General features: G+C 47.5%; 1 protein-coding gene and 1 long non-coding RNA gene across 4 annotated transcripts in view; one reads left to right on the top strand and one right to left on the bottom strand.

Moving 5' to 3' along the window:
• The window catches only part of SLC45A4 (solute carrier family 45 member 4), an 85,166-nt gene that overhangs the window by 4,960 nt on the left and 57,504 nt on the right, over positions 1-22,702 (top strand). Inside the window, exon 1 of one of the 3 annotated variants that reach the window (XM_061374206.1) lies at positions 17,541-17,763. The exons of the other annotated variants lie outside the window; for them this stretch is intronic. The gene's annotated coding sequence lies outside the window, so the exon portion shown is untranslated. Of the gene's footprint in view, positions 1-17,540; positions 17,764-22,702 lie in introns of those variants that run through there. 3 annotated transcript variants of the gene reach the window in all.
• On the bottom strand, positions 11,235-14,164 carry LOC133223432 (uncharacterized). Its single transcript, XR_009728567.1, has 3 exons — positions 13,879-14,164; positions 13,296-13,473; positions 11,235-11,695 (listed from the first exon to the last, which is right to left on the bottom strand). It is a non-coding gene; the product is annotated as an uncharacterized LOC133223432 (long non-coding RNA).

Below are 22,702 nucleotides of genomic sequence, written 5' to 3'. Positions count from 1 at the left end.
CATCCAGGTCACTCGCTCCAGACAGCATTCACCTCTCTGTGTTACTGCCATCTCCCATTGCCCAGAAGGGAGCTCGGTGCCTTGGCAGCAGCTCTGCTGTGTCCTCAGGGTCCCTGGGCTGTGCTGCCTGCTGGAGTATGGCCGGAGCGTGCGGCAGCTCAGGCACTTGGGAAGAGGCCACCACGTCCTGTTTGGATGTGATGCGCCTCACGCCACGGTGCCTTTTGGGTTCATTTAGGCACATCATAGCTAATTCTGTGCTGGCTGAATGGAGAGACAAGAGCAGGAGTTAGCTCTAGCTCACCATCCCCTTCCTTCTTCTCCTCCTTGATCCTCTAGGAGGGATAAATGCAAATGAGTCACCCATGGCCAAGGCAAATGATGTTTATCTCTGGAACCTTGGTGGAGTCCAGCATTCAAACTTTGGGAAATGGATAATTAAGCAGGAAAGGCCAGATTTTGGGAGCTGTGAAAAGGAGAGGCCTTCACCCATGCCACAGAGAGAAAGATGGACGTGGTTCTGGGCAAGCTGCTCTAGTTGAAGATCATAGAATCATACAATTATAGAATCATAGAATCATAGAATAGCTAGGGTTGGAAAGGACCTGAAGATCATCCAGTTCCAACCCCCTGCCATGGGCAGGGACACCTCACACTAAACCATGTCACCCAAGGCTCGTCCAACCTGGCCTTGAACACTGCCAGGGATGGAGCATTCACAGCCTCCCTGGGCAACCCATTCCAGTGCCTCACCACCCTCACAGGAAAGAATTTCCTCCTTAGATCCAATCTAAACTTCCCCTGTTTCAGTTTTAACCCATTACCCCTTGTCCTGTCACTACAGTCCCTAATGAAGAGTCCCTCCCCAGCATCCCTATAGGCCCCCTTCAGACACTGGAAGCTGCTCTGAGGTCTCCACGCAGCTTCTCTTCTCCAGGCTGAACAGCCCCAACTTTCTCAGCCTGTCTTCATACAGGAGGTGCTCCAGCCCCTGATCATCCTCGTGACCTCCTCTGGACTTGTTCCAACAGTTCCATGTCCTTTTTATGTTGTGAACACCAGAAGGTCCCTTCCAACCTCAACCATTCTGAGATGAAGGTGCAGGATCAGCTGGAAAAGACAATCTTGCTGTAAGCAAACCCAGCACCCTCTGAACATCCAAGAGGCAGGGAACTGTGTTTGCTTTATTCCTGCACAACTGATCAATGGAAACCAATCGATCAAACACTGTGGGTTAACGTGTTCCTGCCTCCACCCTGCGGGCTGGTGGTGCTGCCTGAGCTGAACAGTGGATCGGAGTTACCATTCAGATCTGAGCTGCTAACCCTCCTCCAGTGGGATCCCAAGTCCTCCTGCAGACTTGTTGTGGCTCTCACTAAGGAAAGGCCAGTTCAAAGCAATTACCCCAGGCATCTCATGGATGTCTAATTATTATCCAAACTCAGCCTGCATAAAACAGAGGTTTTAACATCCTTTTCCTCCCAAACCTTCTCCCTAAACCTCCTAAGACCACAGTAGGCAACACAATGTGTTATCTGCAGACACGGCTCCTAAATGCCACCTCATACCTCCCTTTCAAGGTCCATGTGTTAGGCTGCAGTTAAACCCTATGGATTCTTCCAAGCCCAACTTCTGCAGCCCTGCAGGTAAATCTCTTGCACACCTCTTCCTTCCTCTGTTTCTAAAGTACCTTCTAGGGGCCTTAATCATGATCCAGTCTTACCCATTCCGGATACAGACAGACTTTTGTCCTAACCTCTCCCTTTTGTCTTGCTTCCCAGTCTGTGTCCCTCCACTGGCTCCTTCCTTCCCATAACAACCAGTCCAAGTCTTCACTCCCAAAGCCCTGTGACTTCTCCAACCATGGCCATTCCCACAATCTAGCCTCTGTGGCCAACCTCCTTACCCCTTCTACCACATGTTTTTGGAAGGGAAGCATCCAAACCCACAGCAGCCTGCCCATTCCCTGGTAGAAACCCATCCTTGCCCACAGCATCTCCACAATGGTGAGGTTGCCACACAACACACAGGCAAACTTCACTTTCCTTCCCCATATTCCCATTTGCCTGAGCCCACCCGTTTCCCTCAATCTTGGAACAGCAGCTGTGAGGTTTGCTGTGTAGCACAGCTTAGCCCAGCTGCTGCAGCTTCTCATCCTACAGCAACAGGAACAAGGAATAAAAACAGCAAGGTGGTGACTCATTAAAACCAATACCCTCGATAATTAGGATTGCTTAACTTTTCCAATTGGATCAACAACTAAAAACAAAAGGATCTTAAGTTTTTCCAGTAGTTTTTACTTTTCCTGTTTCTCACACAGAAACTGCCAGTATTGGGCACTTGTCTCAGTCAAATTTCCTCTCTGCACAACATTAAACTCATAGGGTAAGGTGAAACATTTCCTTTACCCATGTTCTGTTAGTGCTAAGGACTCTCCAACACCCCTTTACTCCTGAGCAAGGAGGAGCCCAGCTCCAGCACTCCATTGGTGCTGACACTGTTCCAGCTGCTGTTGCTATAGGGGAAAAAACAAAGGCAGAACTGTCCAAGTTTTGAGTTCCTGAAAGATCTGTTTAAATCAGAGCCTGGATGCACATCTCCCTCCAGATCTGGTGCTCAATGGGTTTATCTCTGCCAGCCAGCACGGCATTCACCAGCTGCTGGTTGAAGCTGTACGCCGGGCACAGCCTCTTCTCTCTAAATAACACTTATGTGTCCACTGCCTCTTCTCAGAGGCAGAGAACATGGCATGGACCAAGACAGCAGCAGCCCATGGGATTAACAGAGGGCGTTTGAGGGACAAGGACCAAGCAGAAGTAGAAGAACACTTGGGTGAAGGCACCTGAGGGATAGATGGGCAGATAGCCTGGGGGCAGCATGGCAAAGGGACCTTAGAGCAGCTCCAGTGCCTCAAGAGGCTACAGGAAACCTGGAGAGGGGCTTGGACAAGGGCCTGTAGGGACAGGCCAAGGGGAATGGCTTTAACCTGCCAGAGGTGAGACTGAGATGAGCTCTTAGGCAGAAGCTCTTCCCTGTGAGGGTGCTGAGGGCTGGCACAGGGTGCCCAGAGAAGCTGTGGCTGCCCCCTCCCTGGCAGTGTTCAAGGCCAGGTTGGACACAGGGGCTTGGAGCAAGCTGCTCTAGTGGAAGGTGTCCCTGCCTGTGGCAGGGGTTGGAGCTGGATGAGCTTTAAGGTCCCTTCCAACTCAGATTATTTTATGATGCTAAGATATGAGAAGACTGGGCTGAAAGGGAGATGGAAGGACCAATCATGGAAGAAAAGGTGGGCAACAGATCCCTGAGCAGGTCCACATAATTCACTCTTTTCTCAGTCCTTCTCCCTGCATTTCAGGCACACCAGGACCTCGTGTTCAACCTTGTCTTTTATTTTTATTTGCTAAAGATCTCAGCACCCTGCAGCTCCAGGCAGATGGCAGCAGGAATTGCTACCGAACCAGCAATACCCTAGTAATGGCTTACAGCAAACCTGGGTAACTGTCCCGATGGCAACACTCGGAAGCCTTAGTGTAGACAAGACCTCAAGAACTTGACCTTCAGGCCATCCAACCTGCCCTGTAACCCTCACCCCACCAAAAACCCCACCAGTGAGTACAATAACATGGTGTTAAAAATGGGCAGAGAGATGAGCCTGCTTTGTTACGCAGTTGTATGTGTCCTGCAGTTCCTTTTGATGTAAATGTGTGAAATTACACATTTATTGCAAGATTCAAGTGTAGCCATGGCAACGTGGCTATCAAACAGTTTTATATGGAAGTGTAAATCCATACAGGCTTCTGGCTGGTGAGATTACACTGCCCAGGAGCAAGGCTTCAACATACACCTAGACCATCCATGTCCAAAAGGAATCAGATCTTGCTTCTGTGCCTGGGAAAATGTCATGGTTTTGCACCCAAAATGTCTCCATTCACCTGGGCTGACCACGAGGAAGATGCAGAAGGGCTGCTGGTACCCTCAGCAGAGACACAGCATCATACACCTCTCTGCACACTGCTTTACCAGGCAATGCTGGCTTCAAGGCTGGTTTACACAACGTCCTGTGCTCAGCCTTTCAAGGGGCAGGGAGAGTTCAGTCAGGAGCTGTGGGTTTCAGTTACACCTCCAGCAATCATCAGGCTGTATTCATAGATTTACTGTTGCTGGACAGCCAATGGCACTGTGCTGGGAGCAGCCAGGGCATCCCCCATCCACAGTGTGCCCGTGTGACAGCAATCTGGTGACATCCAAAGCAGGGACAAGCAAAGCTGGTGTGTGCACTCACTGCAAGCAGGGAAAGGTTGTGTCCTTACAGCCTCAGAACTGTGACCTTGCTGGTCAACCCTTGGGAACAGGGCACATCCATTAATTTTCCATAGCCTCCAGCCATACGATCACAGCCAAGAAAGCGTGTCACAGCCTTCTGCCTTCCCCTTGGATATGAGGCAGGCTCCATGTAGAAGTGGCTGCACAAAGACTATGTTCAGCTCAGTCCTGTTGTGTCTGGAGTGATGAGTATTGGTCAGGTGGACTGTGAAACAACCACAAAACTGCTGCTAAAAGAAAGAGGAAAAGTGAACATGCATCCCAGCACAGAAATAGCCAGTGAGAAGGAAATAAAACCTCAGAGTTTGGCAGAACTTGGCCATAAATGAAAGCAGAGTAGTGGAAGGGCACAGATTTGTCCTTGTTTTGCTTTTTATCCAAAGATTTGAGGTGGTTCTTTCACTGAGAAACATAAAAGTAGGGCACAGACTCCAGCAGGCATCTCCAGGAGGTATTCACAGCCCTGAGGTTTGGGGAGCTGAGGCAGAGCCCTGGCATCCCTCTGTAATCAGCAGGAAAGCAGGTTGTCTTAGTCGGGCACCTAAAGCATCCGATGGCAATGCCCTCGAGCTGTCACATAGGAATTCACAGGATGGCCTCCTGGGTAGGATGTTCCTATACTTAATTAACCCCTGATCCTTATTTCCAGTGGGAACATCTCTTGTTTCTATCTCCAGCAAATAGCTCTTTGCCTAACAGAGCAGGCAGCCTGCTCAAACCTGGCACCTTCCTAAGCTGCAGGTATTTCTGGGGACTGATCAAATCCCTCTTAACCTTCCCTCCTGAAAGGCAAACATATCACAGCTCCCTGTTTCCAGACCTTCCCAGTATGTGAAGTCCCAGACCAATTGCTCCCCTCAGTTCCTTTCTCTGTATTGTGAGGTTTTATAGCAGAACTTCTTTTTTTTTACTTAGAGTTTATTATATAATACAGGAAGTTTTTGGCTTGAAAATAACTCTTGTCACTAACAACCCCTTTCACAGTAAATACAAATCTTTTTGGTTAGGAAAGTGGCAAATACTGTTTCTTCACTTTAAAAAGACTGATTTCCCCAAAGCCTTTTAGACAATTAATAAAACCCATTGCTGTGCTAATGGCTATTGCAGCTTTCACATCAGCTCCTGCCTGTGGCCATGCAGAGATGGGTTGTTCTGCACGTGGACCTGCCACCCCAGGCTGCAGCAGATGAAGTGTCTGGTTTTTGGTCAGCCATGAATTATCACTAAAGAAAATTCACCACAGCCGTGCTGTTAACTCTTCCTGACGCAGTTCCCAGAAGGGGGAATGCTGGTGTGCTGCAGAGCCATCCAAGCCATGCTGCTGCAGCATCTGCTCCCCAAACTTGGTCTAAGAAAATGGATCAAACCCCTCTAAGGGGGGGGGTGAAGCTACTGCCTGCATCCCCTCATTCCCCTCACTGTGCCCTTTGCAGCCCTTTGATCTCAGTAATAGGGAATACTAACAGGAGCCCTAGAGCCTGAAGTGCCTTAAAGCCGTTTTCTGTATTGCTGGATTAGTGTTGAAAGGGTCTGAAATACCTGAGCAAGTCAAGAGCTTTCTGCTTCTCATAGCCATCAGCTGAACGTACCAGCCTGCCTCACTCCAGCACAACTAACTGCTTTTATGAATGGACTTTAAAACAACAGATGCTGTGAAGCTGTTGCTAAGAAGCTCTGTTTTTTTCTCCTGGTGTCCTGAATGCTCCGGCCAATACAAGCCACAGCGCTCCCGAGCCCTGGAATCGAGGAAGCAGGCAGGAAAAGCAAAGCCCAGGTTCCCCGCGTTTAGTTGAGCAATTAGACAATTCCACATCTGTGATTATTCCTGGCAAGGTTTGTTCATCTCATGGGAGCCTTTCTGGAATAAGCCAGCGCTTTTGCAGGGAGTGTCAGCCACGAGGCAAACGTGCCTTCCAGATCTGATTTGCTTTATTTTCTTTATAAATACATAAGTAATTGTTTCTTTCACAGTTTGCTCTTTGCCTTTTCATGACTCACATCTCTACCTTGTCAGCTTTCAGCACCGGCCCTGCCCTCCCTCCCAGTACTACAATCCTCCCAGTACTACAATCTCACCCACTGTGCCAGGTCACCCAGGGTGAAACAGCGAAACACAGAAACTCATTTTGCCTATCCAGATGTTCTGCTTACAAGGGGCTGCAGAAACTACAGGCACAGCAGTCAGAGGGCATAAAACCCGAGGTGCAAACCTGCCTTGAGTGCATTCAAATAGAGGTTTGTCTGTGGCTTATCATTTGGACAAATGCAGATGTGTTTTCACAGAGACAACAACAGACTCTGCTCCCCAGCGCTGCTACTGCTCCAAGTGTCTTGTTCCCATTCCAGCCTCCTGCGGTGTAAAAGTGCTCTTCAAAAGAGGGAGAAAGCTTAAACATTGAAGAAATGCTTTAGCTTTAATCTCAATGAAAGATGACTGTGCCTGTTTAAGAGGGGTTTTTGTGTGTGTGACTTTCCCCCCTTCACTCCTCTCAGGAAAATGTACTCCACTTGAGGCAGGGAGCGATGATGGAAAATTTCAGGCTGAATGGCTAAAGCACAGCCAACTTGTGAAGAAGCTGGAACCATGGAAAGGAAAGCGTTTGGCCACGCAGGATAAAAGGTGCTGTGTATGTGGAGGCTTCATTTTTACTCCAAGCTCCTCTCCCTGACACGTTGATTGTGTTTTGGCAGTTCATTAATTTCTTGTCCAATTGCAGGCTGTTGAGGGCAGATAAATTTGAGGCTATTATGGGAACACCCTATGAGTTTGTATAGAAAGGAAACTCTCTGTTTCCTGTATCATCCTTCTGGGGATCTTGAAAGAGTTCACAAAAGCCACTTAAGCAAACTTTCGTTGCTGGATAACGGAAGGAAAGGAAACTGTGAACAAGCAAACAACACTCAATTCCATGAGACAAGAGATACTCATAGGTCATTAGAGAGAAAGTAAAGTCAATGAATGCAACACACACACACACACACACACACACACACACACACACACACACACTGGAAATCATGGGAATTCCTGCTCCTGTGCTCTGATTTCTGAGCTCCAAAAAAGTAAATCCTGCAAAGCACCAGTGAGATGGGTGGTGCAATATCCATCCCTGCAGTGTATGGAGTTTTTTGTGGTTCAAATACTACACTGTGGGCTGAGCTGGAATGCTCATGGATCAGCTTCACTTTCTTCCTGTCATTGACAGTGCGGTTGCCAGAGGTCTGCTACAACCAGCTCTGTATTTTATGTCACATACGGGTGGAAAGTGGAGGTCTGGAGAGCTCTGTGTTTTCCTGGGGCTGGCTTCAAGTGCAGGATTCAGATGGAGCTCAGAGGGCTGGGGCTAAACACAGCATCAGCAGTGCAAATGCAGCCTCTGCCTCCAAACCCTGCAAGGACTGGGTGCCAGAGGGACTCCAAATCCAATATTGGGAACTCCAATTTGCCCCCGTTTCTGAATTACACACCAGTTTTCCAAGGATGGTAGGTTGGTTCAACAGGATGTCCCCTTTTGTGACAAGTTGGAAACATCTCAGCTTCAAGCTGCATTTCAGAGGGGGATCAGAATCACAGAGTAGATGAAATGCTGCAACTCTGTTGGAGGAGATTTGCATGTGGCTTATCTGGAGCATGGATTTTGTGGTATTTGATAGAAGTAAATGCATGTGGAAGAGAGACCTTGTATCTGCTTAAAGCACAGGGAAACAGGTTGAAGTTTGCAGTTAACAGCAAGCCAGAGAAGGAATGGTTTGGGGGAATGCCTGGTTAGCAGTGGGGGGAGGCAGTAAAAGGGGAACAGCACCACAGCAGCTCTTGTTTGTGGGAAATGAACCTCAAAACAAGCCAGAAGGGACGATGTAAAGCAGATGTCCCCTACAAAACACACTCACCTCTCTCAGAAGAGGAAGAGTTTGTGCAGCAGCGTGACTGAAGCTCAATATGAAAGGAGGTGGCCATCTGACAGGTCATTTTCAGGACCATCTACCAGGAGAAACAATCTAAATCTCAGCTCACTTCAGTGCCCCCTAGTCCCTGAATACTCCTCTGAGCTCCTCCAGCCATGCTCCAATCACAGCCTCACCAGAGCACACCAAGAGGTTGTTGCTCATGAAGGACTGAAAAATAAACCCTAAAGGAAACCTTATGGGCTTGTTGAGCATCTCACAAAGGAGGCAAATGACCAAATGAGCTATGGCACCAGTGCCAGCAGCCCTCCGGTTGGAGTCTGATAGATGATAAGGAAACCCTGCTCTGTACCTGCTGTATCATTACAGAGAGGATTTCTGTCTCCAAGGGCACTGACTGGCAATTTGTGAAAGGCATTTCAGAAAACATCAATTGTGAAAACGACTCTTTTCTGGCAGATTTTGCAACATATGCTTCTGGTCTGAGCACAACCACTACCAGGGGGGAAAACAGAGCGAGGAAAATGCAAGAGACTGTTGCCAGCTGGAAAAAAACACATATTATGTTCAAATTGGAGCAACCCATTCAGGCCAGTTCTTGTTTAATTGGGAGTGGGGAGGGCCTTTTCTGGGCAGAAATGTGACTGATTGCTTGACAGGAAAAATCCAAAGTCCCCCTAACCATTTCTTCTGCTCTCTCCCCAATTATCCCCAGCAACAGTGCTTCCCTAGGGAGCTTGTTAAGTGTCCCAAATCACCTCATTGCGAGGAACTTTCTCTCCTCTCAGTTTTATTAACTTCTTATCTTAAGCCACAACCTCTCAGTGTGCTTTTGAGGTTGCAGGTAATCTCCAGTCAATCTGCTTCTGAGCTTATTATCTTCCTGTGCTCCAGTCCAGGTGAGTGGCAAAACATCCCTATGGAGAGCATCCACCTGCAACCAGCATGAATGCATTGTCAGGTCAGGAAAATGGGCTGAAAGCCAGTCAAGGAGGAAGTATCTTTATTCCTTTTTTTTGGCATACTGAAGAAAATATTCCTTCCTGCCTCTTCTTCGTTGATAATAGAAAAGGAAACAAAATACTAATACAAAACTTTTGGTCCTTGCAAAGCAGCCCTGGGTGCTTGAGGTACTTAAGTCAGAAGCTTAGTCTCCAGGCTTCCTTTATAAATAAGGAAAGAAGCTGCAGAACTGATAGGATTCCCAAAGAAAAGCAGCAGGAAAGCACATCCCTCTTATCCCCCTGCTCTATCTGCTGTTGGCACAGTATTCACACACACAGCTCTACAGAAAAGCAGTGCCACCTCCAGGTCCCCCTCCAGCAGACTGTGTTGTATTCTTTGGGAACATCAGGGAAGAGCTTGAGGAAGATGAAATTGCTTTAGAAGGAGCTGGAAGGTGGGCTGTGAAGATCACAGGGCTGGAGCAGCTCTGCTCTGGAGCCAGGCTGAGAGACCTGGACTGGGTCAGCCTGGAGAAGAGAAGGCTCCTGAAGGGGAGACCTTAGAGCAGCTCCAGTGCCTGAAGGGGCTGCGGGAAACCTGGAGAGGGGCTTGGGACAAGGAACGTAGGGACAGGCCAAGGGGAATGGCTTGAACCTGCCAGAGGGGAGACTGAGATGAGCTCTTAGGCAGAAGCTCTTCCCTGTGAGGGTGCTGAGGCGCTGGCACAGGGTGCCCAGAGAAGCTGTGGCTGCCCCATCCCTGGCAGTGTTCAAGGCCAGGTTGGACACAGGGCCTTGGAGCAAGCTGCTCTAGTGGAAGGTGTCCCTGCCCATGGCAGGGGTTGGAACTGAGTGATCTTAAGGTCCTTTCCAACCCAAACCAGTCTGGGATTCTATGATTTTATAGGGGTCACAGGGGACAACTGGAGGATGAGCCAATATTGTGTGAAAGCACCTGACCATTCCCTGCCAGCCTCTGCATGCTGAAACAAGGTTTAGGACTCTCACGTGAGTCAACGTGCGTGGTTTATTCAACAGAAAACTATTCACTCTTTCACGTAGGGTTTCCCACCCGATCAGCCAGATGAACTGACTCACCCTGAGCATATGTGATCAAGGAAAAGGAAAGAAAAAGTTGCTCCTTTTGGGAGCATCTACCTTCTAAATCATTTTAGCTGTAAAGTGAAGCTGGACCCCAACAGCAGTATGCAGTATCCACATTGTCTGTTAAGCAGAGGGACTTCCGCAAATCAAACACAACATGGAAGCTGGTGGCTGGGGTGATATTCAACTCTAAGAAAGTGGAAAAAAAAATCTTGAACACACTGTTTTAATTCACAAACTGGGAATTTGTCAATTTTCACCCAACTTTTAGGGTGGGAGCAATTAAAAAAGCCCTAAGAAAACCTCAGTATTTTGCTGGGGATTTTAATTTTGGGCTTTGGAAATGCACTTGGTTTTTCCTCAACGTTTAAAATGACTTTCACATGAAACACTGTGGGCTTTGCAGTTGTTTGGTTTGGGAATTCAAGCCATTAGAATAAAAAGTATTCACTCGATTAATTTCAGTTTCTTGGTCACAACTATAACAAGAGTCTGCTCAGGGTTATTCTTGAAACTCAGAATCATAGAATAACAGAATCAGATTCATACAATCACAGAATGGTTTGGGTTGGAAAGGACCACTTCCAACCCCCTGCCATGGGTAGGGACACCTCACACTAACCCAGGTTGCTCCAAGCCCTGTCCAACCTGGCCTTGAACACTGCCACAGATGGAGAGCACGCACAACCACCCTGGTCAACCTGCTCCAGTACCTCGCCACCCTGACTTGTGTTGCTTAAGTCATTTAAATAGATTTCTATTTCAGAAACAAAGTGAGAGCCAACAATTTCACAATGAAAAGCTCGAGGGCTATAAAACTTGGCTTCATCTCAGACTCTTAACATTGTTTTTATTATCTTAATCACTAGGTTCTTTACATACTAATTTTCCATCCCACTGCCAACCAGTGGCAATCCAACTCCCTTTGCCATCACCCAGGTGAGCGTTACTCATGTTTTGAAGTGTACATAACCCCCCCTCTTGAATACAGTCAGCACAACAGTGTCTATTTTTGTGACTGCTCATGGACTTGTGCTCACACTGAGTCATAGCTGCAGAAGCCACTAGCTCAGGTGTTGCTCCTTCTGGGTTGTTTCCTAGGATTTTCCAAAAATACAGGGAACGCTGCTGGCTTTCCACATGCAGTTTGATGACACAGGGAGGAACAATTTGAAATCCTGTCTCTGATGGGACTCAGCTATTGCAAACACCAAGTAGGTACGTGACCGATTAGGCAAGGGGAGAGATGAGATAAATAACAACACGCTGTTGTAACAGGCCTTAGCAGAGCCGAGAGTAAAGCGAGTCCTCCAGGAAGGTTACAGAGGCTTCAGGTCACACCTGGGTGATCAAAACAGACGTGCCCAGTAACACGTGGTTTGAATAATAGGTTGATAGATGAATTCAGCTGTAGCTAAGGGCTGGAAAACAAGGGGGTGTGGAGAGGGACAAATGCTTAGTTAACTATAGGTCATGTTTTAGTGTCCAGAGGTATAGGGCAAGTATTTGTGTTGTGACCACATAAATATGATACTTTAGTCTGCACTGGACTAGCCCAGCTGGCTCTCGAGGGTTGTGTTGGTATAAGAGATCATTAAGGAACCAACATCTCTCAGGTGAAACTTCAGTGAAGTTGGCTTTAGAATCATCAATAGAATGGTCTGAATTGGAAAAGACCTTAAGGAGGTCCAGTTCCAACCCCTGCCACAGGCAGGGACACCTTCCACTAGAGCAGGTTGCTCCAAGCCCCTGTTTCCAACCTGGCCTTGAACACTGCCAGGAATGGGGCAGCCACAGCTTCTCTGGGCACCCTGTGCCAGCACCTCAGCACCCTCACAGGGAAGAGTTTCTGCCTAAGATCTAATCTGAACTTCTGTTTCAGTTTGAACCCATCACCCCTTGTCCTATCACTTCAGTCCCTGATGAAGAGTCCCTCTCCACATGGAAAGCCAGGCTGCAGGAGCCTGAAAACCAGTTGGTCTTTTTTCTGTATTCACAAGTATATACTGGTGATAATACCAGCCAGCTTTCATCAGGGTAAGGTTAATGTGAATGGAGTTACTTGAAAATCACCTCAGACTCAAACAGCCTCCTGGACTTCAGGCTTTGGTTCAGGCTTTGGGCTCTTTGCAAACCCAATTTGATGAAAATATATCCATTTTTCAATTTGGCTTTGAGTAAACATAGCGACTGAGGTACAAATATCCCAGTGCAGCAATGGAAACCTCATAAACATCATAGTAATGGTTTAATAGGAGGCAGCTCGGAAGGAAAATTGACTAATAGCAACTCAGTGCCCAAACTGAGAGAAAGAGAAATAGCATAAAAGCCAGAGGTTCTGGTCTCTGCTCTGCAAGGGAAGAAGTGACTGAACTCATCAAGCCCTGCAATCCCCAAATGCTGTCTAGCAGCATTTTAACTGCTCTTGGCACATAGGTAAGGACTGAAAGCCACAGTACTTGAAGGCCTGTCAAGTCATCCCTTGTCAGCTATAAACTGCACTGCAGCCTAACTCCTCACCGTTTTATTGTGAAGATAATTACAGGCCACATCAATTCAAGAGGCAGGGTAATTTTTTGCAGCCATTAATATCACTTTTTAGCTGTGAAAAGCAGGGGAATAATGATAGGGAGCTCTCATTCTTCAAGGCATGAACTCACAATGAGACCTCACAAGTGGCTGCAGCAAACGCATCTTACAGCCTCTATCCGCACTTTGCTGATATAACTGCTATAAACTTGAGTCTCCACCACGAGCTGTTTATTTGCCAACAGGAATGGTGTGGGGAGGTATAGCTACTGCTTTTACTCCAGGTTTCAGCACAGGAGAAAGGCAAAGAGACCCTACATAGGCACCACCCTGTTTGCTCAGGACTGTTGACATGAACCAACTGGCTCCAGATGGGTAAACTTAGGGCAGGAGACAGGGCAAAGGGCCGGGTCACTCTCTAAGCCCACAGGTCCTGTCTAAAGCCATTTGGTTCTCAGAACTGAAAGTCAGTTTTGGCTGCCACAAGCAAACCTCAATTGACTGGCAAATCTGCGTGTCTGGGTCCCAGTCACGGACTCACACACAGCATCCTCTTGTCTGTAAGACCTTCATAAGTCTTGCCTGTGTCCAGATAAAATATCTGTTGTCGGCTTGCTGCACGTCTACAGCCCTCATCTGACAGGCAGAAACCAGAAGCATCCCAATGTTTCTAGGGGGAAAAACAGAAAAAGCATCAAGGGACCATTTTACACAACCATTAAAGTTCCAGTTTCATGACAGCATATGTTGAGAGAGGGTGGGAAGAAGGATAAACAGCAGTTTCAAGCCCAGAGCACCGGTTTCCCATCAGATATCTCACCCTTTGTGAGAGATACCCTCAGGGTAAGTTACAGGCCAAATGTGTAAAAGTTGAGACTCATTTTTCACGTCCTGTTTACAAGTGTCCCGGCTGGGGAGACCTCACCTGGGCTTCACGGTGCTGAGATTTGCTTCAAGTCTAGCCTCAGGCTGCCCAAACCCATGGCCACTCCCAATTAATGTGTCAAACATCATTAAGTCTGAAAGTGAGTCAAAACAATCCCATGGGCTTTTGTCCATCCAGATGAAGAATTACCTTTTCTTTTTTAAAGTCCCAGCTTTCAAAGGATTTAGGAGCAGGATAATGCATGAATCCCTGAGTTTCATATAAAGCAATTCACACTAGATCTGACCATTGGCAAACAGTCAGCTAAATCCATTATTGCATGATAATGCTCACACATTTCATCTTAACCAGCCGTCCTCTGCTCCCTCACCCCTTTCATCACACAAGCATTGCTTTAACTGTCCGAGGGAGGGGAGAGGGAGGATCAGACACAGCCTTGTAAAATTCCTTCACCCGCTTTGCCTGCAGCACATTATTTCTCTTTGACACGCGTGTAAAATGATGGTGGGGGTGTTGTTTGTTTGGCTTGGCTGCATATGAGTTTTTCATAACACTTTTGTAAGCCAAGTACCTGCGGAGCTGAGTAGCTACAGAGTAAAGAGAACTCAGGGTAGCTTGTTGATGCTCTTGAGGTCTGGTTAATTAAGGTACCGCATCAAATAGGGAAGACCCCTTCCTCTGATTGCTATGGCAAGACAAGGCAGGGCTTTTAGAGCAGGATGTTGGTCTCCAGCATTCAGAGGTAGATTTATTTTCTTTAAAGTCCTTGGGTATTACACAACAAACAAACCAGTGGAAGAAAGGATAAGCGAGGGATCAGTCCCTTGAGGTTTTCTCCAGCTACGTGACTCACAACATGGAAACACGCACAATAAAAATCATCAAGAAGTGACTTCTGGGTGCTTTCTTTAGGGAAAGCTCTCACCCAAGTGCCTCAAAACACTGCCTAGGGATGCAGAGAGGAAAAGGACCCACAACTACCACCCTGCTGAGGAGGGACCTGCTAAATGCGGACATCACAAAGACCAGGGAGCAGTGCACATCTCCAACCTTGTTCTCAAACACAGTTTAGGGGGTTTCCTCCCAGCCCCACAAACATCCATCCCAAACGTAGCACACGTCTGGACAGCACAGCAGCCTCTTGACTGACATTAATTTCTCCCCTGCCAAAACTTGAGGAGGATGGGTTTATGATGGGTTAAATATCTGGAGTTGAGTAAGAACCTCAGAGGGAAAAGGTGGGTCTCTTTCCCACTTCACTCTTTGTTATAAAAGATTGGATTTTTAAATTTAAATGTTTGTTTTATGGAAAATTACCCTTTCTGACTCTAGCTAGGGGCTGACAGACAACAACTCTCATGTGAAATTCACATGAAGAAATAGAATGGAGAAATATCTGGACACGTCTGGACATGTCTGGCCATTGCCAGAACAGGTCTGGAACGTCAGGGTGAGGTAAGGAACATGCTCCACCACAACAGCAGGCAACAAGAGGTCAACAAAAAAAGTCATTTTTTCCTATTAAAGATGAGGTTTCAAAACATCAGGTAGCCCAGGCTGTCACTGATCTATGGGTAAGGAGAAGCGCGTCTTAGAAGTTGTAACTACACCCACATCTTCAGATCCCTTCTTGGTGTTTTGTTTCAGGGTTGCATATGATTTCCACTAAAGTCACTGAAATCTTCTCTGAGTCATTAGACATTTCTACTGCTATAAATACAGTTTGTTTCTTCTGTGGAATGAACTTAAGCTGTGCTACACACATTCAATTATAATACAATGTAGGTTGTTTTATTGTCAGAGTAGGCACTGAACTGGGCTTTATCTTTACTACTTGTCTAATTAAGTAGTAAAGTAAGTAGGCTTTATTATTTATTAGGCTACTTGTCTAATTAAGAGAATTATTTAGCTTTTTTTTTTTTTCATTAGGGACTGTAGTGACAGGACAAGGGGTAATGGGTTAAAACTTAAACAGGGGAAGTTTAGATTGGATATAAGGAAGAAGTTCTTTACTGTGAGGGTGGCGAGGCACTGGAATGGGTTGCCCAGGGAAGTTGTGAATGTTCCATCCCTGGCAGTGTTCAAGGCCAGGTTGGACAGAGCCTTGGGTGACATGGTTTAGTGTGAGGTGTCCCTGCCCATGGCAAGGGGGTTGGAGCTGGATGATCTTAAGGGCCTTTCCAACCCAAACCATTCTGTGATTCTATGATTCTATTTTCCCCAAAAAAACACTAGCACTATCCTTGCAGTATTTGTACAAATCAGTAGTATGTAAAAACCACCATCATTCTTTGGGAATCCTCACTTAGGGTACGGTTAATTTAGTGAGTTGTGCAAGACTGTGGTCACACATGCTTTTCAGTCCTTGGTCTGAATTAGCCTCCAAATAATTATACATCAAGACCAGCGTTCTAGAATAAAAGATTAATGTCTTCTTTTTCTTTCCTTGAGGGCTTGCAATATTTCTGTTAGCCTCAAGATTCACATTGCCTTCTAATAGTAAGATGCGCCCAGTTCTTCCATTTTGCCTTCTGTGGCTTCCCTTTCCCCCAAATCTGGCACGCTCCACAGTTTATTTATTCATGAGCTGCAAGAGAAAGAAGTCCACCATAAATCAGACTTGCTTTGGAAAATGTACTTAACGGCGTGTCAAGAAGCAGCAAACAATCACACTTATGCAACATAACGCTCATTCTGACATGCCACTCATGCTACTCTGTGCGGCCCCAGTTTATGTAAGTAATGAGTATTTATTACACTGCCCTGCCCAGTGCAGTCAGCACAATTAAGGCTGGGAAACCGAAGTAATTGGGAATAAAAAGCACACTCCCGTGTTACAAACATGGGGTGTTTTATGGCAAATGCACAGGGGGTGCTCACAATGGGGCTGTAATCGGGACCAAAGGGTTTTAATTCCCTTGGGGTCACTGCACACTGTATATTGTCTATAAGAGATGTGAATGATGAATTGCACCACTGCTTGGAGCAGGGGATGGTCACCCAGCACTCCCCATCAAAACATGGGGCTGGATGTATGGAGGCTCATGGCCTCTGGATGGTGAAGAGCAGTGAAGCTGAGGTGGGAGGCAGGCCGGGACCTCCTGTGTGGCCAAAACTGAGCAAAAGGTGCTATTTTCCCTCGTGATGAAGGAAGATAGTAACAGTTCCAGGTCAATGTGTTCGCAGTACCTCAGGTTGGGAACAGCAACTTCTCCGGCACTTCCCAAGCTGTCAGCTTCATCGAACCATCGAATGGTTTGGATTGGAAGGGACCTTAAGGCTCATCAAGCTCCAACCCCTGCCATGGGCAGGGACATCTTCCACTAGAGCAGGTTGCTGCAAGCCCCTGTGTCCAGCCTGGCCTTGAACACTGCCACATTCGCCATTCCTTTGGTCAGCCAGTGCCTCAGCACCTTCATCAGTAAAAAATTTATCCCTTATACCCAACCTAACTCTACTTTGGTGCCGTCTGGCACAACTTTTTCAGTGAGGACAGACCACGTTGCCGCCGAGTTCCTGAGGTAAACACACGCCTATCTCAGCACGGGCAGCTCAGGTGCCAGCCTCCAACCGCCCTCAGATCACCGCTCGGCGGCTCCAGGGGCTCCCTTTCCTCCCAGAAACCCCCCTCCAGCTCCGGCAGCGGCCCCGGTCGCCTCGTCCCTCCCCGAGGCCGCTGCACCTGACCCGGCCCCAGCTCAAGGTGGGAGCTCCCCGCCCCTGGCGGAGTGCCCGAGGGACCCCGTAGCCCGCCGTACCCGTCACCCTAGCAACGCCCCCCGCCCCTCCTGGTGTAAGCCACTCCCCTCTCATTGCATATTCATGACCCCCGGCGCGGGGAGGGGCGGAAGCGGAAGCGGGACGCGGTTTCCGAGGAGCCCGGTATAAAGCGGCCGCTCGTGCCCGGTGTCGCCCGCCCCGCTTGTGCCGCCGCCGGTCACCTCACCCCTTCCTTCTCCTCCTTCCCCCCACCCTCCCCGCCGGCCGCCGCGGACACCTCCCGGCACCGCCGCCGCCTCCCCTCCCCCCGCCGCACGGAGCAGGTCCCGGGTGCAGGGGGAGACCCGGGGACAGGTACGGGGCGAGGGGGGCGGCGGGGAGTGAGGAGCCGTTGGGGGGCGTGAGGCGAGGTGAGGGGTTGGTGAGGTTGAGGGAAGGTTCGGGGTGAAGATGGGGAACGGGTGAGGGTGAGGGAAGGTTTGTGGTGAGGGAGATGAGGGTGAGGAAGGGTTTGGCCGAGGGACGGTTTGAGGTGAAGGCTGTGAGGGAAGGTTGGGGTGAAGGACGTGAGCTGGTGAAGGTGAGGAAGGGTTTGAGGTGGTGAGGGGTTGAGATGATGAGGGCCAGTGAAAGTGAGGGAGGTGAAGGGGATGAAGGTTTTGAGGTGGTGAGGGATATGGGGGGTTGATAAAGGTGAGGGTGAGGAAGGATTTGGCTGAGGGAGATGAGCTGGTGAAGGGAAGGAAGGTTTTGAGGTGATAAGGGGCTTGAGGTGAGGGTTCATGAAGGGGAGGGAGGGTTTGGACTGATGAGGGGCTGGTGAGGGAGGGAAGGTTTGAGGTGAGGAGGGTGAGGGTGTGGAGGGGTTTGACTGAAGCAGATGAGCTGGTGAAGGGAGGATTTGGGATGGGCTGGTGAAGGTGAGGGAGGGCTTGAGTTCTGTAGGAGAGAGGCAGGTGGGACTGAAAGTAAAGAAGGGCTGAGAGAAGCTTTTGGATGAAGGAGTTATAGGGCTGGAGAGGTGAGAAAGGCGTCAGGAGTATGTAAGGCTGTAAAGATGGGAAGGGGTTGAGGAGCTTTAGGGTGAGGAGTATGTAAGGCTGTAAAGATGGGAAGGGGATGCGGAGCTTTGGGTGAGGAGTATGTGGGGCTGTAAAGATGGGAAGGGGGTGAGGGGTATGTGGGGCTGGAAAGATGGGAAGGGGATGAGGAGCTTTGGGGTGAGAGGTATGTGGGGCTGTAAAGATGGGAAGAGGATGAGGAGCTTTGGGGTGAGGGGTATGTGGGGCTGTAAAGGTGGGAAGGGGATGAGGAGCTTTGAGGTGAGGGGTATGTGGGGCTGTAAAGATGGGAAGGGGATGAGGAGCTCTTGGGTTAGGGGTATGTGGGGCTGTAAAGGTGGGAAGGGGATGAGGAGTATGTGGGGCTGTGGAGGGGGGAAAGTGATGACAAATGAGAGGGAAGAGTGAGGTGAGGGAGATGTGGAGCTGCAGAGATGGAACTGGAAGGGGCTGAGCTCTGTGGTGAAGGATTGAGCCAGAGGTGATGTGGGGTTGCAGAGGCTGGGAAGGGATAAGGAATTAATGTTAAGTATAAAGTGTACAAGTATTAAGGTGGAGCTGGAGAGGTTGGTTGGGGTGTCTGGGGTAATGAGTCCTAATGAGATGAAGATGGGATGATAAAGAGGTGGCCTCGTACCCCTTCCGGATCAAGCTGGGTGGTAAATATGCTGGAAAAGCACTTGGCAAAGGGACCAAGGAAGGACATTAGTGTGGCTTTTCAGGCTGTTAAACCTCACTGGTCTGCCATTTGAATGATGACACTTAATCTGTAACCTGATCTCAATCTTTATCACAATACAGTGGAGTCTCACTTCACCCACTCTGATGTGATGGTGGGAGAAGTTACTTAGCACTTAACTCTTAAATCTCCCTTGAAAGCTGCAGTTTTCTTTAGAATCATGTTATTGGTGATCTGCAACTCCAAGATGCCCTAGTTTAGCATCTTTAGCAAGTGCAGGAGCTCTTTGACCTTGAAAAATACTCTTCCTGTGGGGCAGTTCTCTGTTGTAGTGATTGGCCTCCAGTGTTCTCTATGTATAGAGGAAGAAAGGAGGGGAGGAAAAGATCTAGCCAAAGCTCTGACTTGGCACTGGGTGCAGAGAGTGAATCAGTGTTGCTAGAGCTGGGCTAATGCAGTGAATTACAAATGGGAAAGGATTGGAAAGATATTGCGGGATGCTGAATGTTGGATGGGGAAGGCGATTTCTCCTTCAGGAAAGATGTTACCAGAGGTGCAACTAGAGGGACAGGCAGCACAGAGTGCAGAGCACGGATGGCACTGCAGCATTACGAGGAGTCATGAGAAGAAACTGCACTATTACAACATGTACCCTTACTGCACTGCAGAAACTGCTCCAGTGTGATGTGCGTCATGTTCCACTGCCTTCATCAGGCAGAGCTACTAAAATGTTTAGTGAAATATGGCTTGAGATGGTGCTTGAGCTCCAAAAAAGTGAGCTGGTGAATGCTTTGATTTTTTCTTAGCTGGCTGAAGTGGTTGCTGATGTGATGGCACTGACACAGCTTGTGTATCCCTTACTCACCCACACCAGTACTGCAGAAGATAAGGCCTTCCTCACTTGGTTTGTTTAGTGATTATACTGGATTGATGCAATGTTCAGGCCTAATTTTTCCCTTCCTGAATAAGGAGAAGGGTTTCGAGCAAGAGATTAAGACATTTAGCTGACACTCTGGCTATAAATGCTTCCAGAAGTACTACTTGGTGTAAGTCAGAAAAGCTGACACCACCTTAAGCTTCAAAAACTGCATCCAGCAGAGTTCCTGTGTCTGTCAAAGGTAGTGGCAGCTGCTGTCTTGGAAGTGAGAGCTTCATTCCTGTATTAATGAGATTAAATTGGGTATTTAAGGGAGTTTTCATGACAAAATAACAATTTCCATGATGTAATGGATGGGATCAGTGGAACAACTTCTATTTTAGTTTGCTATTTGTAATATCAGAGGCCAGTTTACATGGGGTTGGCTCCTGCCTCTCTGAGGAAGTAAATGATAGCAGTTCTTGCACTTCATTATGTATGACAGAGGGATCTCCAGTAAAATTGAAAACGTATGCTTCTATAGATAACCCTCTTGTGTAATGCGTGTTAACTCCTGAGGGAACCTGCTGCTCTTTGGGAGTTTGAGATGGAAATGAGCAGTGTCTGCTGATGTGATCTTGTTTGGATGCTATGGGGACTGCTTGCAATTGAAAGTAATCCTTTCCTCCAGAGCTGAAGTGTCTTAGCAATTCAGTCTGTGTTAAATACACTTGTATTGTGCTACCTCAGGCTGACAAGGGAGAATGTTTGCTAGAGGTTTCCTTCATTAGTGATGGGAAGGTGGTTAGACTGATGTAGCTGGTGAACTTGTGGCTCCTTCTGTGTTGTGGTACAGAAAAATTCATGAAGTACAACTCTGTTCATGGGCTTTCTCAGTGAGGCAACACAAGTGGAATATATAAGTGGCTTCCAGTGAAGTGTGGGGCTACTCTGTCTGAAACAATACACATGCTTGTATGTCTAAATACATGTGACATGAATTTTTCATACTGAAGCAAATGTATAGCTTATTTTAGGAGCCTTCTGAAGCAACTGCCTTTACTCTGCCTTGTGGAAATACAGGCTTTGAGGAGCTTAGAGAAAGCAGGCTGAATTTGGACACATCTCAAGGCTGTGACCTCAGAGGTTAATTACCTTTAAACTCCCTCCAGCCCTGGATTCACTGACAGCTAGGAAGTTAGGTCTTGGTAATGTAATATTGCTCTGCTTGTGTGCTGAGGCTGGAATGTGTGGTCTCCTCCTCTATCCCTCTATAAATTTGTTTTAAATGGATCATTTCTAAAAGCTATGAGAATACTGATATTGGATGGTGCCTGCAGAGTATTTCACCAGTGAAACTGCATCTAAAGTTCAAAAAACCTTGAAGGTCAAAATTTATTACTAACTAAATAGCTCAGAAAAGATGCTTAATCTTTGAGGGAATCTTATAAATGCCTAGGTGGGAAGCTGCTGGCTAAAATGACCCACTAACTGCTAGTTAATGTCTGTCTTTGTGAACACAGTTGTGTGTAGCACTTCTCTATTTCCAGCAGACACTGATTTAGGCAATAAACAGTTCATTTACACAGTAGCATTTGATCTTGTCTAGCTTAATGTGTAAACTCTGCCTGTGATGTACTGTTGTTGTTGTTTGTCAAGCTTCTCATTACTTCAAGCTTCAATTCCTAGAGTAGGTAGCCAGTTCCACCCACAGCATATGGGCACCTCTAACTTGCATGTTAGGCAAAACCAGTGAAATCCTTTCACATGGCCCATCACAAGAAGCTGCAGCTGGTAGTTCTTTTTGAGTTTAGCAGTCTTTATCTCTGTGGTTACTCCTAACAGCAGAAGCTACCCTAAAACACTTGCATCAAATGATCAAGCAGTGTGTGTTGAGCAGCAGTGCATTTGCAGTGGTGACATGCTTGAGAGAAGAACAAGCTTCACTTGCACTTCAGACTGACTTTAATGTGATGGTGAGTGTAGAAACATGCGGGATGTAGGCAAAGCTACTGCAGTTTAATGGAGCTTTCCAGTTGGCCTGCTGGGAGAGCTGCTGTGGAAGTGGTGAGGCTATTGTGATGGAGGGGGAAGCTTTAGCAGCTTGCAGAGTAACTGGTAACATGAAGAAATGCTTGTGCTGCCCTTTATGTGAGGGTCACTCCCATTACCTTTACCTGCAATACTTGGAACATCCTGGGCTGTGACCTGTTCCAGCTGTAGGTGTAAGAGTCATCAAAGCCATGCTAACAGTGGGATAACCTTGTGTGCAGTTGGTTCCATTAGAGAAGGCTTAACAGATTGGATAAGCATTGTTAGAGCTACTGGTTCTTCAACTTGCAGCACACTGTCAGCTTTACTAAACGGCTTTCATTCAACTGTGTGGTTAACAGGGGGAATACAGAGTGCAATGGCTGTCGCTTGGCTGAACATACCAGCACTAAACAGGTATGGGTGTTAAAATGGCACTTTTCCTAATCAGGGCATTACTCCTGTCTAGTAACTGCTTTAAAAAGTCCAGTAAACTTTCCATCAGAGTTCTATGTTTAAGTTGCCATACAGAAGCAGAAAATACTAATGATTCTGGCAAATCCAGTTGCCAGAAAGCTGAAGTGGAATGTCTGCTGTCAGGATGAGTGACACCATGTGTGTTGCTTGAGAGATAACTGGTGTCTCATTTTGAGTTGCTTTCCAGAA

This window comes from Neopsephotus bourkii, unplaced genomic scaffold (assembly GCF_033783945.1).
Source record: "Neopsephotus bourkii isolate Nb327-2 ecotype Australia unplaced genomic scaffold, CSIRO-AGI_Nbou_v1 NB_1637, whole genome shotgun sequence".
Taxonomy (NCBI): Eukaryota; Metazoa; Chordata; class Aves; order Psittaciformes; family Psittacidae; genus Neopsephotus; species Neopsephotus bourkii.
This window is presented reverse-complemented; position numbering and strand designations above follow the sequence as displayed.